The sequence below is a fragment of the Pristis pectinata genome, chromosome 17 (genome assembly GCF_009764475.1).
Source record: "Pristis pectinata isolate sPriPec2 chromosome 17, sPriPec2.1.pri, whole genome shotgun sequence".
Taxonomy (NCBI): Eukaryota; Metazoa; Chordata; class Chondrichthyes; order Rhinopristiformes; family Pristidae; genus Pristis; species Pristis pectinata.
Window position 1 is genome coordinate 7,899,468 of NC_067421.1, and position 15,583 is coordinate 7,915,050.

General features: G+C 49.8%; 1 protein-coding gene across 1 annotated transcript in view; it reads left to right on the forward strand.

The window, feature by feature from the left end:
- Positions 1 to 13,445: 13,445 nt before the first annotated feature.
- The window catches only part of wu:fi75a02 (uncharacterized), a 53,810-nt gene continuing 51,672 nt past the window's right edge, over positions 13,446 to 15,583 (forward strand). The window contains exon 1 of the mRNA XM_052032039.1: positions 13,446 to 13,592. The gene's annotated coding sequence lies outside the window, so the exon portion shown is untranslated. The remainder of the gene's footprint in view (positions 13,593 to 15,583) is intronic.

Sequence of the window (15,583 nt, forward strand, 5' to 3'; positions counted from 1 at the left end):
CAGTCCATGCCGACCACGGGTGCCCACCCAGCTAGTCCCAATTTCCTGCGTTCGGTCCATATCCCTCCAAGCCCTGCCCCTCCATGTACCTGTCCAAGTGCTTCTTAAATGATACTGTTGTACCTGCCTCACCCACTTCCTCTGGCAGCTCGTTCCATATACTCACCACCCTCTGCGTGAAAAAGTTTCCACTCAGGTCCCTTTTAAATCTTTCCCCTCTCACCCTAAACCTATGCCCCCTAGTTTTAGACTCCCCTACCCTGGGGAAAAGACTACTACCATCCACCTTATCTATGCCTTTCAAATTTTAAACACTTCTATTAAGGTCGCCCCTCATTCTCCTACGTTCCAAGGAATAAAGACCTCGCCTGGCCAACCTCTTCTTATAAATCAGGCCCTCTAGTCCTGGCAACATCCTCGTAAGGCACGGCAGTGTGGCGGTTAGCGTAACGCTATTACAGCGCCAGCGACCCCGGTTTCAATTCCGGCCGCTGTCTGTAGGGAGTTTGTACGTTCTCCCCGTGTCTGTGTGGGTTTCCTCCGGGTGCTCCGGTTTCCTCCCACATTCCAAAGACGTACGGGTTAGGAAGTTGTGGGCGTGCTATGTTGGCGCCGGAAGTGTGGCGACACTTGCAGGCTGCCCCCAGAACACTCTACGCAAAAGCTGCATTTCACTGTGTGTTTCGATGCACACATGACTAATAAAGAAATCTTATCTTATCTTAGATATTTTCTGCACTCTTTCCAGTTTAACCACGTCTTCTGTATAACAGGGTGATCAAAACTGTACACACAGTACTCCAAGTGCGGCCTCACCAACAACTTATGAGTAGGGAAATGACGAGACCATACGTTTAAATCCTCGTGCCTTGACAAATATGGACACAAATTGTGGACTGTTACCCTGTTACCAGAATGTTTGCTGATCCAGTTTCCTTGAATACTCTTATAGCGGTGCGCAGAGCAACTGATGAACAGCTGGCTGCACTGATAAACGTTACTGTAGTAATCAGAAACAACTAGCAGGGCAGGGCCATGGATCACAAAGTGCAGCCCGATCTTTGACCGGCCCTGATAGCCAAACACATCTCAAACTTCCTGAAGTATCACTTGACCAATGTCAATACCCAGGACGAACGGACACTGTAATGATGTACATGAAAGTGTAACTGGTATCAATTTCTGCTGTGTGAACCTGGCACCTTGTTTGTATATCTTAAATATCAAACTCGCTTGGACAGTTACTCAAAAGCAAAATACCACAGAGGCTGGAAATTTAAAATAAAACCAGAAAGTGCCGGAGATACTCAGGAGACAGAAACTGACACAGATTTTCTCTGCATAGATGCTACTTGACTTTATGGATATTACCAGTGCTTTCTGGGTTTTTTTCCCCCTTGGATACGGAGTTTGTCTCAATAGTCATAACTGGGGTGGATGTTCAGGTACCCCTGATTAATATCTTCTGGATCCTGTGTGCAACCACAAGCATTAACTTCATACCAGGCTACCTGGGTATCTATTCTCTTTCACGTGTAACTCCCAGACTGTATGTTGGAGCCTTAATGGCTTTCTTGGGCATGCTGAATAACTGCTTGAAAGCCGATGTTTCTACTGAACGGCGATTGCTTTGAATACCCATGGCATTCCAAGCAGGCCTCCAGCCCATCAGAGACGACACAATCACGGGAAGTCCTTTCTCATTTCCGTGTGTATCCCACCTCTCTCACGTCCTCCCTGCCTGCGAAATTGTCCATTCTTTCTGCCTTGTTACTGCCCCAACAAGTTACACAGACACCGACACACTGAAGAGTGAGTTCTTCTCTGAGACGAGAATACCTGAGCACATTACGCTAGTGACCTCCACCTTGTGTTAGTTCTTGTGATTTTCTTCAGGACCATTCTGCATCCTACCTGGATGGTGCTGTGATGCCTGATGTGGGAGTAGGTAACTCAGATAGGGAGCAGTTCCATCCATAGGTCCAAAGACCTTTTCCCACTTCAGACCTTAAGATATAGGACCAGAATGAGGTCATTCGGCCCATCGAGTCTGCTCTGCCATTCGATCACAGCTGTTTGTTTTTCCAATCCCATTCTCTCACCCCCTTCTCCCTGGGGGCTTTAAAGAGGGGCTTGGATGGGCACATGAGAGGAAAATGGAGGGATATGGGTATTCTGTAGGTAGGAGGGATTAGCTATGTTGGCACAACATCGTGGGCCAAAGAGCCTGTTCTGTGCTGTACTGTCCTATGTTCTATGTAACCCTTAACCCCATTACCAACGAAGAACCTATCAATCTCTGCCTTAAATACAACCAATGGCTTTACCTCCACAGCCACCTGTGGCAACAAATTCCACAGATTCACCTCCCTCTGGCTGAAGAAATTCCATCCCTTTATTCTGAGGCTGTGCCCACGGATCCTCGACTTTCCCACTACTGGAAACATCCTCTCCACGTCCACTCTATCCAGGCCTTTCAGTATCCAGTAGGTCTCAATGAGATCCCCCCCCCCCCCCATCCTTCTGAACACCATCGAGTACAGGCCCAGAGACATCAAACGCTCCTCATACGTTAACCCTTTCGTTCCTGAGATCATTCTTGTGAACCTTCTCTGAACCCTCTCCAAGGCCAGCACGTCCTTCCTTAGATACGGGGCCCAAAACTGCGCGCAATACTCCAGATGTGGTCTGACCAACGCCTTATAAAGCCTCAGCAGTACATCCTTGTTTATTGCATCAATGTATTTGAAGAAGGAGCTTCTCACTTTAAAAGCTATGGTCTGTGTGTGCTTCAAATACCATTTTCCTCACACCAGTGAAGGAAAGCTTCTAACTGCTCGCCATGACCTTGGATGGCTGCTTCAAAGCCTCCCTAAAAACCAGGCACTAACAGGTCACGTGCAGTGACCTCCTCCCAACCTCACAAGCTCGTGTGTCTTTTGTCGGAACTGCGCTGATCCTGTCCTGTCAAAGCATTTAACAGTTCCAACCCGAATGAATGCAGAATGAGGCAGAAAATGGGATTGTTGTTGAAAGGCGGCCGACACTGCTGGTCCTTCACTGACGCACATGGCTGTCTCTTAAAAGGGTTGTCCAAGCCATCTGTTAGAGACATATCTTGTTTTATTAACTGAAGTATGTGAAAAGTTACATGAGGGATCACTGATAGCCTTGCTCTGCTCAAGGCTACCATCGCCTACGTGCAGGACAGTGGGGTGGACACTGACCTAGTCAGCTTGGACCAGGAGAAGGCCTTCGACAGGGTATCACACACGTACATGATGGACGTGCTCTCCAAAATGGGCTTTGGGGAGGGAATCAGGAATTGGATCCAACTGCTCTACACAGATATCTGTAGTGCGGTCCAAATCAACGGGTGGCAGACAGGTAGCATCCCCGTCGCGTCTGGGGTCAGGCAGGGTTGCCCATGCTCCTCTTTCTTGTTGGTGTGTTGCATTAAACCCTCTGCCATATCCTCCAGGAAGGACACAGGTATAAGAGGGGTGACGACGCCAGGCAGTGGTGGCACTCTGATCAAGGCCTCCCTGAACATGGGTGCTGCTAACATCTTCTGCTTGGTGGATCTGCAGACTAATTAGCAGCTGCGACCAGCTTGAGCCAGCTTTGGGGCCCCCGGCAGCAACTGCAGGAAGTGCGAGGCCAAGAGCAACTACCTGACAGTGCTGGGGATCAGGTCAGGAGGAGCTGAGGTGTGTGGCTGGATAGGCAAGGTCAAGCAAAAGCTGGGACTGTGGGAGTGGCGTTCCCTTGACGACGGGAAGTACCTGATCGTCAGGTGCGAGGTGCTCTCGGTGTTGCTGGACTTGGCGCAGGTGTGGCTCCTCCACGCTGGTAGTCACCTGAGCCATCTTCCGTTTCATGTGGGGATCCAAGGTGGTGTGTGTCCAATGGGTCGTGATGCCCCAGTCTCCAAAGAACAGGGCGAAAGTGTACCCAACATTGTCCCGATCCTGATGAGTGTGGCTGCATCGAGCTATGAGTAGAACTATGTGCCTCTTGGTTCTACATGAGATTCTCCCCGTCCCTGGTGTTGCGAAGGATGGGCCTGGCCTCGTTGCCACGCAAGGTTCCATTCCGTTGGACTTTGCTGCACTACCTGCCCTTCGTGGAAAGTTCCTGCAGGAAAACGCCTTTGTCCGCAAGTCCATCAGGCAGTGGTCAGCGCGGAGCTTGCTGCAGACCCTGGGGAAGGGGAACACGACAGATCCTGTGGGATGGTGCCCTGAGCAGCCTGTCAAAGCCATTTGGCAGAAGGCCTCATCACCAGAACTCTCCAAGATCTCGCTTGACTGGCAGTGAGAGGGGCCCTCCCCGTCAGATACTTCCTGCACAGTCGGAGTCTCACTCCCAACACACCCTGTCCTCGGGACAGCTGTGATGAGGGCGAGACGATCGCCCACCTCTTTGTCGACTGTGCTTTTACAAAGAAAGAAGGTGTGGGAAGGGTCCTTGTTGTGGTTCTCCCGAGCAGCTATGTAACAGAGGACTCTCTGATGTACGGGCTGTTCCCAGGGACACACAACACAGACGGACATCAAATGCTGCTGGAAGGTCATCAACTCAGTGAAAGACACACTTTGGTCTGCCTGGAACACATCGGTCTTCCAGCACAGCGAGATGTCCGTGAGGGAATACTGCTGACTGGCACAGTCCTGGCTGCAGGAGTCCATGCTGAGGGACGCACTGAAGCTCGGTGCAGCCAACGCAAGGGTTTTGTGGGGAGACTCCTGCCACCGAGGGACCAGGCCCTGTGTAACAGCCCCGCAAACACTTGAAGGGTGTATGTGTGGCATGTATTAACCTGAAAACACTATGAATGTATGGACTGGACAACACTATGAATGTAAAGAAAGCCATGCACAAGTTTTGTATTTCTTATAACGTATAATGTTTATTTATCAAATAAAAAGAGCTGGAAGGTTAACTCGGTTTCTCTCTCCACAGACGAAGGGTCGTCGACCTGAAACGTTTCCTTGCTCTACAGATACTGCCTGATCTGCTGGGTATCTCCGGCATTACTTCGATGACGAGTCATGGTGACGGAAAGAAGAGTGGGTCACATGTGAGCTGGATGACAACACAAATGTGACCAAGCACGGCACAGGAGTGTCCTGTGCCACAGGGATCATTTGCAAATTCCGTCGGGAATCTCTCAAGTCCTACTTCCATCCCAGTGCTATACACAGTGCAGATCAATGAAAACTGGGAAGTCAAAATGCAAATTAAATTTAACATTCGCACTTCACACGTTCTCAGGACGTACGGGAACAATGCACACGTTTCAGCTAGTCAGCAAGTGAAAGTGGTGGGGAATGTGGGGCCACAAACTGGTCTTGGGATGCAGAGGAGAAACTCATTGGAAGTCACATCGAAGGTCAGCACAACAGTCAAAATGCTAACACGGCACAAAGTTTTATTTAAGGGGGACAGGATACAAAAGTGACAAAGTTATCACAAACTTGCCTCGATCCCCGGTGTGTTGGTACTTTGAGTATGGTGCATGGTTTGAGTTTCCTGTGCATGATTCTAGTCTCTGGTGCATGGTTCTAGTCTCAGGTGCATGGTTCTAGTCTCAGGCGCATGGTTCTGATCTTCGTTGCGTGATTCTAGTCTCTGGTGCATGGTTCTAGTCTCAGGTGCATGCTTCTAGTCTCAGGCGCATGGTTCTGATCTTCGTTGCATGGTTCTAGTCTCTGGTGCATGGTTCTAGTCTCAGGTGCATGGTTCTGATCTTCATTGCATGGTTCTAGTCTCTTGTGCATGGTTCTAGTCTCAGGCGCATGGTTCTAGTATCTTGTGCATGGTTCTGATCTTCGTTGCACAGTTCTAATCTCAGGCGCATGGTTCTAGTCTCAGGCGCATGGTTCTGATCTTCGTTGCATGGTTCTAATCTCAGGTGCATGGTTCTAATCTCAGGCCATGGTTCTAGTCTTTGGTGCGTGGTTCTAGTCTCCATGCTGCATAAAGAACACAGTACAGGAGAAAGTGAAATAAAGATTCCTTATTAGGTGCTAGAACTGAGAGTTTACAGCTAGCAGGAAAGATTAAAAGGTTGAGGTTGACATTATTTAGGAAAGAGAAAACTTAGTGGTGATCTAAGAGACAACTTCTAAAATTAACAATGGGTTGGACATGGTAGATATGGAGAGAGTATTTCTCCCTGTGGGAGAATCCAAACCTACGGCCCATAAGTCCTATAAATGCAGGTGCTGGAAATCTGGAATTCAAAACAGCAAATATTGGAAACACAGAGCAGGTCAAGCAGCATCTGTGGAAAGAGAAACAGTCAAAATTTCAGGTTGAAAACACTTCATCAGAATTGGGAGAGTTAGTTTTAAGTTACAGGGAGGGTGGGGAAGGGATGGTTAAGACAAAGGAAATATTTCTGGAAGAATATCTTTGAAAGGGTGAGGCCAGGGATGCCATGGGTATAAGTTAGAGGCAAAGTCATCTGGTAGATGGGTTGATGGGAGGCAGAGAGAGAGAGAGAGAGAGAGAGAGAGAGAGTGAGAGAGAGAGAGAGAGAGAGAGAGAGAAAACACACAGGAACACAGACCAGAGCTCTGAAGTGAGGCAGCAGAGAGTGAGAACACAAACAAAGGAAAATGAAAATACAAAAGCTGCAGATTCTGAAACACAACGTTGCCAGTTTTAATTCCAAAAGAGGATTTTTTTTTTCCTCTTGGAGAATGGTGAGTCTGAGCAACATTGAGAGGAACAGCTAAGACCTTTTGAAAAGTGATCTAGAGAACCACCTCAGAGAGAGGGAACGGACACATTTGTGGGAAATCTGAACTAGGGAGAAAACCTGTGTGAAGTGCCAGCTGCAACAAAAGCTAGCTGGGCCAAATGGCTTGTTTCTCCGCTGCATATTCTGTCTAACGACCTATTCCCCTTGAATCTAACAACATGGGAAATAGGAGCAGGGGTAGATCTTTCATTAAGATCATGGCTGATCACTTATCTCAGTGCTACTTTCCTGAACTAACCCCATACCCCTTGGTTCTCTTAATGTCCACAAACTATCAATCTGTCTTGAATATTGTAATTGGAATCAGTTTATTATTGGCACATGTACCGACGTACAGTGAAAAACTAGTCTTGCATACCATTCATACAGATCAAGTCATTACACAGTGCATTGAGGTAGTACAAGGTAAAATACAGAATGCAGAGTAAAGTGTCACAGCTACAGAGAAAGTGCAGTGCAGGCAGACAATAAGGCACAAGGTCATAATGAGGTAGATTGTGAGGTCAAGAGTCCATCTTGACATATCTTGCCATCCAAGCAGGCACAGGAGTGTAGTGGTTAGAGTAACGCTATTACAGCGCCAGCGACCTGGGTTCAATTCCGGCCACTGTCTGTAAGGAGTTTGTATGTTCTCCCCGTGTCTGCGTGGGTTTCCTCCGGGTGCTCCGGTTTCCTCCCACATTCCAAAGATGTACAGGTTAGGAAGTTGTGGGCATGCTACATTGGCGCCAGAAGCGTGGCGACACGAGCAGGCTGCCCCAAGAACACTACGCAAAAGATGCATTTCACTGCGTGTTTCGATGTACATGTGACTAATAAAGAAATCTTATCGTACTCGGAACTGTTCAATAGTCTTATAACAGTGGGATTGAAGCTGTCCTTGAGCCTGGTGGTACGTGCTTTCATCAGGCTTTTGTATCTTCTGCCCGATGGGAGAGGGGAGAAGAGAGAATATACTCTGCAACTGAGCTGCCACAGCCCTCTTGTGGAGAGAATTCAAAAGATTCATCACCCTTGGGGTGAAGAAGTTCCTTCTCATCTTTGTTCTTAATTAAAAGCTGCAGCCACTAGTTCTAAGCACCTCAGCCTGGGGAGACGTTATTCCTGTGTCTGACTTGTCAAGTCCATCAGAATATTGTACATTTTACTGAGATCACCTCTCATTCTGGATGCATCACAGCATGGTACAGCAACTGTTCTGCCTGGGACCACAAGAAACTGCAGAGAGTTCTCAGCACATCACTGAAACCAGCCTCCTCTCCATGGACTCTGTCTATATTTTTCGCTGCCTCAGTAAAGCAGCCAGCATAATCAAAAAACCCACCCAACCCGCACATTCTCCCTTCTCCCCTCTCCCATCGGGCAGAAGATACAGAAGCCTGAGAGCACGTACCACCAGGCTCAAGGACAGCTTCTATCCCGCTGTTATAAGGCTATTGAACTGTCCCCTAGTACGATAGGATGGATTCTTGACCTCACAATCTACCTCGTTACGACCTTGCACCTTATTGTCTACCTGCACTGCACTTTCTCTGCAACTGTAACACTTTACTCTGCATTCTGTTATTGTTTTACCTTGTGCTACCTCAACGCACTGTGTAATGAATTGATCAGTATGATCAGTTTTCAAGACAAGTTTTTCACTGTACCTCAGTACAAGTGACAATAATAAACCGATTCCAATTCTTCTACACTCTGGGGAGCACAGGCCCAGTCTGCTAATTCTCTCCCCTTTCAACATATCTGCCACCCCTGTAATCAATCTGGTGCACATTTGTTGCATTCTCTCCATTGCAAGTATATCTTTCCTTCAGCAGAGAGAGCAGACCTGTACGCAACACTCCAGATGCGATCTCACTAGAGTCCTATATAGTTGGTGCAATGTGTCAAATCCTCTTGTAGTTAAGGCCAATGTACCATTTGCCTTTCTAATTGCTTGCTGAACCTGCATGTTAACTTCCAGTGATGTGTGTACAAGGATCCAGGTCCCTCTGAATACCAACACTGTCAACCTCTCACCATTTCAAAATATTCTGCCTTTCTACTTTTTTCTGCCAAAGTGGATCTCACTTAGCCTGTCAATAAATCAGTAAATTGGTTTATTATTGTCACATGTAGAGTGAAAAACTTTGGTTTGCCTGCCATCCAGATCATTTCATCACAGCAGTGCATCGAGGTAGTACAAGGGAAAACAACAATAGAATGCAGAATAAGGTGTTACAGCTACAGAGAAAGTGCAGTGCAGGCAGACATTAAGGTGCAAGGTCATAACGAGGTAGATTGTGAGGTCAAGAATCCATCTTATCGTACTAGGGGACCGTTCAATAGTCTTATAACAGCAGGATAGAAGCTGTCCTTGAGCCTGGTGTACGTGCTTTCAGGCTTTTGTATCCTCTGCCCAATGTTGGTGGGGGGGGGGGCAGAGTGGAGAGACTATCTGGTGTGGGAGGGGTCTTTGATTGTATTGGCTGCTTTACTGAGGCAGCGAGGAGTGTAGACAGAGTCCATGGAGGGGAGGTTGGTTTCTGTATCGCCCCGGAGCCTCACTACACCCTCCTTGCAGCCCATGTTGCTACTTAGCTTTGCATCATCTGCAAACTTGACACTTTACTTTGTTATTGTTTTAACCTGCACTACCTCAATGCATTCTGCACTACCTCAATGCACTGTGTAATGAATTGATCTGTACGAACGGTATGCAAGTTTTTCACTGTACCTCAGTACGAGTGACAATAATAAACCAATTCCAATACATTACACTTGACCGTGTACAGCTGGGTCTCCAACACTGATCTCTGTGGCACCTCACTAGTACAACCTGTGCAACACTACCAGTGACGTCCAACAGCTTTGAAACCTGCACCTGACTCTAATAAGTAATAATTGTGGGGGCATTTCCAGGAGTGTGTCAACAAATGTGGGAGGGTGTCCAATGGTTATAGGTCTTGGCATTACCATCTCAATACATGTTAAGTCCCAGGAGGGTGTCAATAACCGTGGGGGGTGGGGAAGGGGGTGTCCCTGGAGTGTGTCAATAATTGTTAGGTGGGGGAGGAGGCGGGGGTTGTCCCAGGAGTGAGTCATTAACTTGTAGGGAGGTGGATGGCCCATATGTGCATCATTAACTGTAGAGAGTGTCCCATGAGGGGGTTAATAATTCTAAGAGCAAAGTCTTTGGAATATTTTAATAATTATAAGTGGGCTCCAGGAGTGTCAGTGCTTGCAAGGCGAGGGCAGGACAGGGCAGGGGATCTGAGAATAAGTTTGGTAAGGGCCAGATTCTAGCCAATGTTGCATATCTGAGTGCACTTTGTAACAGCAATGGGTGGAGACAAGGAGTGTATCAATAATAGAAGGAAGCCACGTTGTATTTGATCTTGTACATAATCTTTTCCCGACTGGGAGTCAATCCATCATCTTTCATATTCCCTGGAAAGCCCCTGTGCTTTGTGCAGTGAAATGTTGTCTCATTAGCACTCACTGTAAGCTTTGCGACCTCAGTATCAGCCGTTGTGACTTCGACCTAATGGGAGATTTGACTGGAGAGTATAAAACTATGGGTGCCATAGAGCCAATAGGAAGGGTCGATTTCCCTTAGAAGGTGGTCAAAAAAACAGGTTGCAGACATTTAGTGGGGAGATGCAGAGAAACTACGTCAATCAGAGGGTGGGGTCTGGAGCTCACTGCTCGAAGAGGTGGTAGAGGAAGGAACCCTTGCCACATTTAAACAGTGCTTGGATATGTACTAGTACTATTGACCTGTTGCAGGAAGATGGGACTAAGCTGGGGAGCTCCTCTTTAACCAGCATTGACATAATGGGCCAAATGGCCTCATTCTGTTTCATTAGTTTTCTGTGCAGCCTCATCTACTCAGCACTTCCAGCTGAATGTGGTTGAGTACTTTCAGGCTTGTCTTTGGCTCTCACACGTGGGCTCTGATGTCCTTGAGGAAGGCAACATTCCTGGGAGTATCTTCCTCTCAGCTGATCCACTGTCCACCTTCATTCACAACTACTTGTGGCAGGACTGCGGGGCTTTGATCCAAACCATTGAGCTATACGAAGTTGAACTTCAGTGTGCCTTGCACACCCGCAGGATCTGCCACATCTCGACGTTGCTGAATTCCTGCAAATCTGCATCAGCAACTCTCCACACCGTAACTGAAATGGATTAAAAAAAAGAACAAGATGCTGGAGGAACTCAGCAGGCCAGGCAGCATCCGTGGAGAAAAGCAGGCGGTCAACATTCCGGGTCAGGACCCTTCTTCAGGACTGAAGATAGGAAAAGGGGGGAAAAGCAGAGCAGTGATAGGTGGACAAACGGGGGTGGGCACAGGGTGGCGACAGGTAGATGCAGGTAAGAGATGGTGACGGGCAGGTGCGGGGGAGGAGGGGAGAGCAGATCCACCGGGGGATGGGTCAAAGGGAAGGAGGCAGGCACCCCATGGAGGGGAAGGGAGGAGAGGAAAATGAGACCACCTTGTGCCCACCCTGCCTCCCCTCTTCAGTCCACCTATCACTGCTGGTTTCCCCCCTATATATTGGGCTTCCCCTTTTCCTACCTTCAGTCCTGACCTGAAATGTTGACCTTCTGTTTTTCCCCACGGATGCTGCCTGGCCTGCTGAGTTCCTCCAGTATCATCGTGTTTTTCATCTCGATTCCCGCATCTGCGGTCCTTTGTTTCTCTCATACAACGTGATGGATAATCCCTTTAAGCTATGCAGATGTGGGAGCTGGCTCTTCCCACTGCCAAGTGCTGGGTTCTCTGTGCTAGCAGGATCATCAAGAATCTACTGGGCAGCATTGATGTCAAATGACATTTCACATGGTCTGACATCACAATCTGACTACTCCATATACTTCTGGGGGTGGGGATAGTGCAGGGCAATGGAGACGAGATAGGAAATTTTGAAGAATTGTAGAGCGAGTTTTGAGGAGCCAGACGGCCAAATTCTCCACCTGCCGGAGTGATGGATGTCCCACTGCCCATCCAATTATGGTGCACAGCCAAGAGCTGGACCTGTTCTCCAGGAAAACAGCACCCATCGTGCTCAGTTTGGCTTCACTGGGAGTAAAAACGAGAGCACAGCACCTCCAAGGATAGGGTTTGCACTGACTGCTCTGGTTAGCAAGTGCACCCGGATAGGAAACACCCTCCCTGACCAAACTTGTGAGACAGTCGGTATTGGTATATTATCGTCACTTGTACCGAGGTACAGTGAAAAACTTGTCTTGCATACTGATCGTACAGGCCAATTCATTACACAGTGCAGTTACACTGAGTTAGTAGTTGAGTGAGAGTGAGTCATATCCAGGCGGAACCAAAAATATATATTTTAAAAAAACAAAAGGCGATGAGACTGTGAGGAAAAGGCCAGTGCATGGAGAATTTGGGGGGAGGGATCCAGGGACAGTTCTGGGGGCAGTTTCCTCTGAAGGGACGCTGTTACCAGAGAGGCTCTGCTCCTGCCACGTTACGCAACGACAGCGGCAGGAAGGCTCTCACCGCCCACAGCAATGTCAGCGCTGCAGGAACCCCCGCCTCCCGGATAACGTGGGACCAAGCAGGCAGTGACCCCCACACCCTCCACCCCCTCCCCCACACACCCTCCACCCCCTCCCCCACACACCCTCCACCCCTACCCCCAACACCCTCCACCCCCTCCCCCACACACCCTCCACCCCCCTCCCCCAACCCCCTCCCCCCACACCCTCCAATCCCTGCCCCCCACACCCTCCACCCCTACCCCACACACCCCCACCCCCTCCCCCTACACCCCCACCCCCTCCCCCTACCCCACACACCTTCCACCCCCCCAACCCCACACACCCTGCCCCCCTCCTCCAACACCTTCCACCCCCTCCCCTACCCCACACACCCTCCCCCTACACCCCCACCCCCTACCCCACACACCTTCCACCCCCCCAACCCCACACACCCTGCCCCCCTCCTCCAACACCTTCCACCCCCTCCCCCCTACCCCGCACACCCTCCCCCACCCCACACACCCTCCACCCCCCTCCCCCCACACACCCCCTCCCCTACCCCACACACCCTCCACCCCCTCCCCCTACCCCACACACCCCCACCCCCTACACCCCTTCCCCCTACGCCACACACCCCTTCCCCCTACCCCACACACCTTCCACCCCCCCAACCCCACACACCCTCCCCCCCTCCAACACCTTCCACCCCCTCCCCCCAACACCCTCCCTACCCCTAACCCCCCACCCCCCCTCCACCAACACCTTCCACCCCCTCCCCAACACCCTCCACACCCTCCCTACCCCTAACCCCCCACCCCCCCTCCTCCAACACCTTCCACCCCCTCCCCCCAACACCCTCCCTACCCCTAACCCCCCACCCCCTCCTCCCTCCTCCCTCCTCCCTCCTCCAACACCCTCCACCCCCTCCCTACCCCTAACCCCCTACCCCCTCCAACACCCTCCCCCCTCCCTACCCCCTCCTCCAACACCTTCCACACCCTCCACCCTCCCTCCCCCCCCCCATGGAACTTTGTCTCGAGGTGGGGAGCGGTTTCCATGGCGAGCCCCCCCCCCCCGCGCTCCGCCGATTGGAATGTCGCCCCGGCCGGCGCATGAAAGGAGCGCGCCGATTGGCCGGCGGCTGCCCGAGATTGGATACATGTTGCGAGCGGCCGGGCCAATGGGAGAGGCGCTCTCAGCGCCGGCAGGAAGCGGAAAAAAAGTAACGAATGTGTGCGCGCGGCCGCGTGACAGGGGAGCCGGGTCGGGCCGGGCGGAGCGGGCGGAGCGGCCGGGCCCCGGACACTGGACACCGGCGCAGCCTGTAGCACCGGTACTGTATCCACCCTAGTCCTTCCCCCTCCCCGGCGCAAGCGGGGGGCACTCCGGCTTTCACCCTCTTCCCCCCCCTCCCCTCCCCTTCCCTTCCTTCCCCTCCCTCAATGGCCAAGTGACTAATGCAAACTGTTCGTGTCGGAGACTGTTCCCGTACCGATCAGAATGGGTGGGGGAATTATTGCAAAAAAAATACTTTTTATAACGTGATCTAAATTTGCATTTCGTCTTAAAAGCGAAACTGCTTCATAATGCCGAGGGAGGGGAGGGGAGGGGGTGTTTGGGTGCTGTGCTTTAAAAGTGAATAGTTTCATAAATGATGGGTTATTTGTATCTTGGTGCATTTTGGGTTTGCAAGGTCACAAAGGTTGTATATTCAGGTATGGGTAGACCCCCTACCCCGGTTTGGTCCCGATACCCTGCCTTCCTGCAAGAGGTGTGGGGTCCCAATTCACCATTCGGATCGTTGCTGTCAACTTTGAGGGAAATTTTAGATCTTTTAAGAGCAGTCATTCGCACAGACGGTGGGGACCCAGTCAGACGCATGCAGCTAGTAGAAAATACAAGAAAGCCCATTGGGTTCATTGGATTTAATGTCTTGTGTATAAAAGCTCTTTCATTTCAGATGGAGAGGTTCCAAAGCCCAAGGTAGTTTTGAAAGATCAATCTTCACGATTGATGTCTAACCTGAGAGTTTCAATATCAAAAGCAGCGTTGTCTTGCTTTTTTTTTGTAGATACAGAAGGGTGGGTGATGTATTTCCAGTGTTTAGTACTAGGGTATCTGATTGCTGTTTCTGTGTATGGATCTACGTGCTTGAATTTTGCTTCAAGACATTTAGAAATCCGATGATTAGATGTGCAAAGTAAAATGGTGGGCTTGCAGCAAGGTTACTGAAGAGAGAGGTGCACAAAGAAAATGGTTTGTAACACTGATCCAGACCAGATTTTTAAAATGGTCCTTCAATTGTTGTTTTCCTAATTGCAAAAGTACCGTGGGGAAGGGAAGTTGTCAGGTCACTGGGATGTGTGGAACTGTGTGGTTTTGTCTGTAATGTATTTTCTTTGGATCACCATTTGTTTGCATCCTGTGCGATGAATGACCTTGGTTGCTGTGACTTAGGGCCACCTGGGTGACTATCCTGCAGCAATATGCTGTCCACTCACGTACATGAGTGACTGCTGTCTCCTAACTTCCTTCACCTCCCTAGAATTGGTCATTGCTAGTGGAGCCTGTTCATTCCAAGACTCGTGGGATCACTGCTATTCCAGCTGGGGCTAACCTTTTGCGGATAGTTTGACTACTTGGGCAGTTGAAACCTGCTGAGTCAACTCTGTGTTAAGATCTGGAGGTCTGCTTTTGTGTGACGTGATTAGCAACCAGTAAATGTGGGTGAGTGATTTTCCCCTCCTTCCACTGTCACACAGATCCCTTTCCTTGTAAATGCCAAGGTCCGTTTTGATCACTCACTGTTCTGACAAGTACATGATGCAGAGTCAGACTGGACAGACGGGCCCATCTTGTGCATGCACACCCTGGTACCTATCTATGCTAATCCCATCTGCCTGAGTGCTTCCATGCCTTTCCTATCCAAGTGTCTTTTTAAATGCTGTAATTGTATCTGCCTCTGGCAGCTCATTCCAGATATTCACCATTCTTCGTGTGGGGGGGGGGGGTAAAACTTACCCCTCAGATCTGATTTAAATTTCTCCCCTCTCACTTTAAACCTGTGCCCTCTAGTTCTTGAGTCCCCTGCCCCGGGATGAAAGATTCTGACTATCTATGCTGATGTTATAAACCTCTGTAAGGTCACCCCCCCCACCCTGGCCTCCCAACTTCCCTGAGAACAAACCCAGCCCATCCAATCTCTCCTTGTAACTACAGCCCTCATTTCCAGGCAACAGCTTGGTCAATCTCTTCCGCATTCTCTCTGTTCCCCCCACATCCTTCCTGCAGTGTGGCGGCCAGAACTGTACACGATACTCCAAA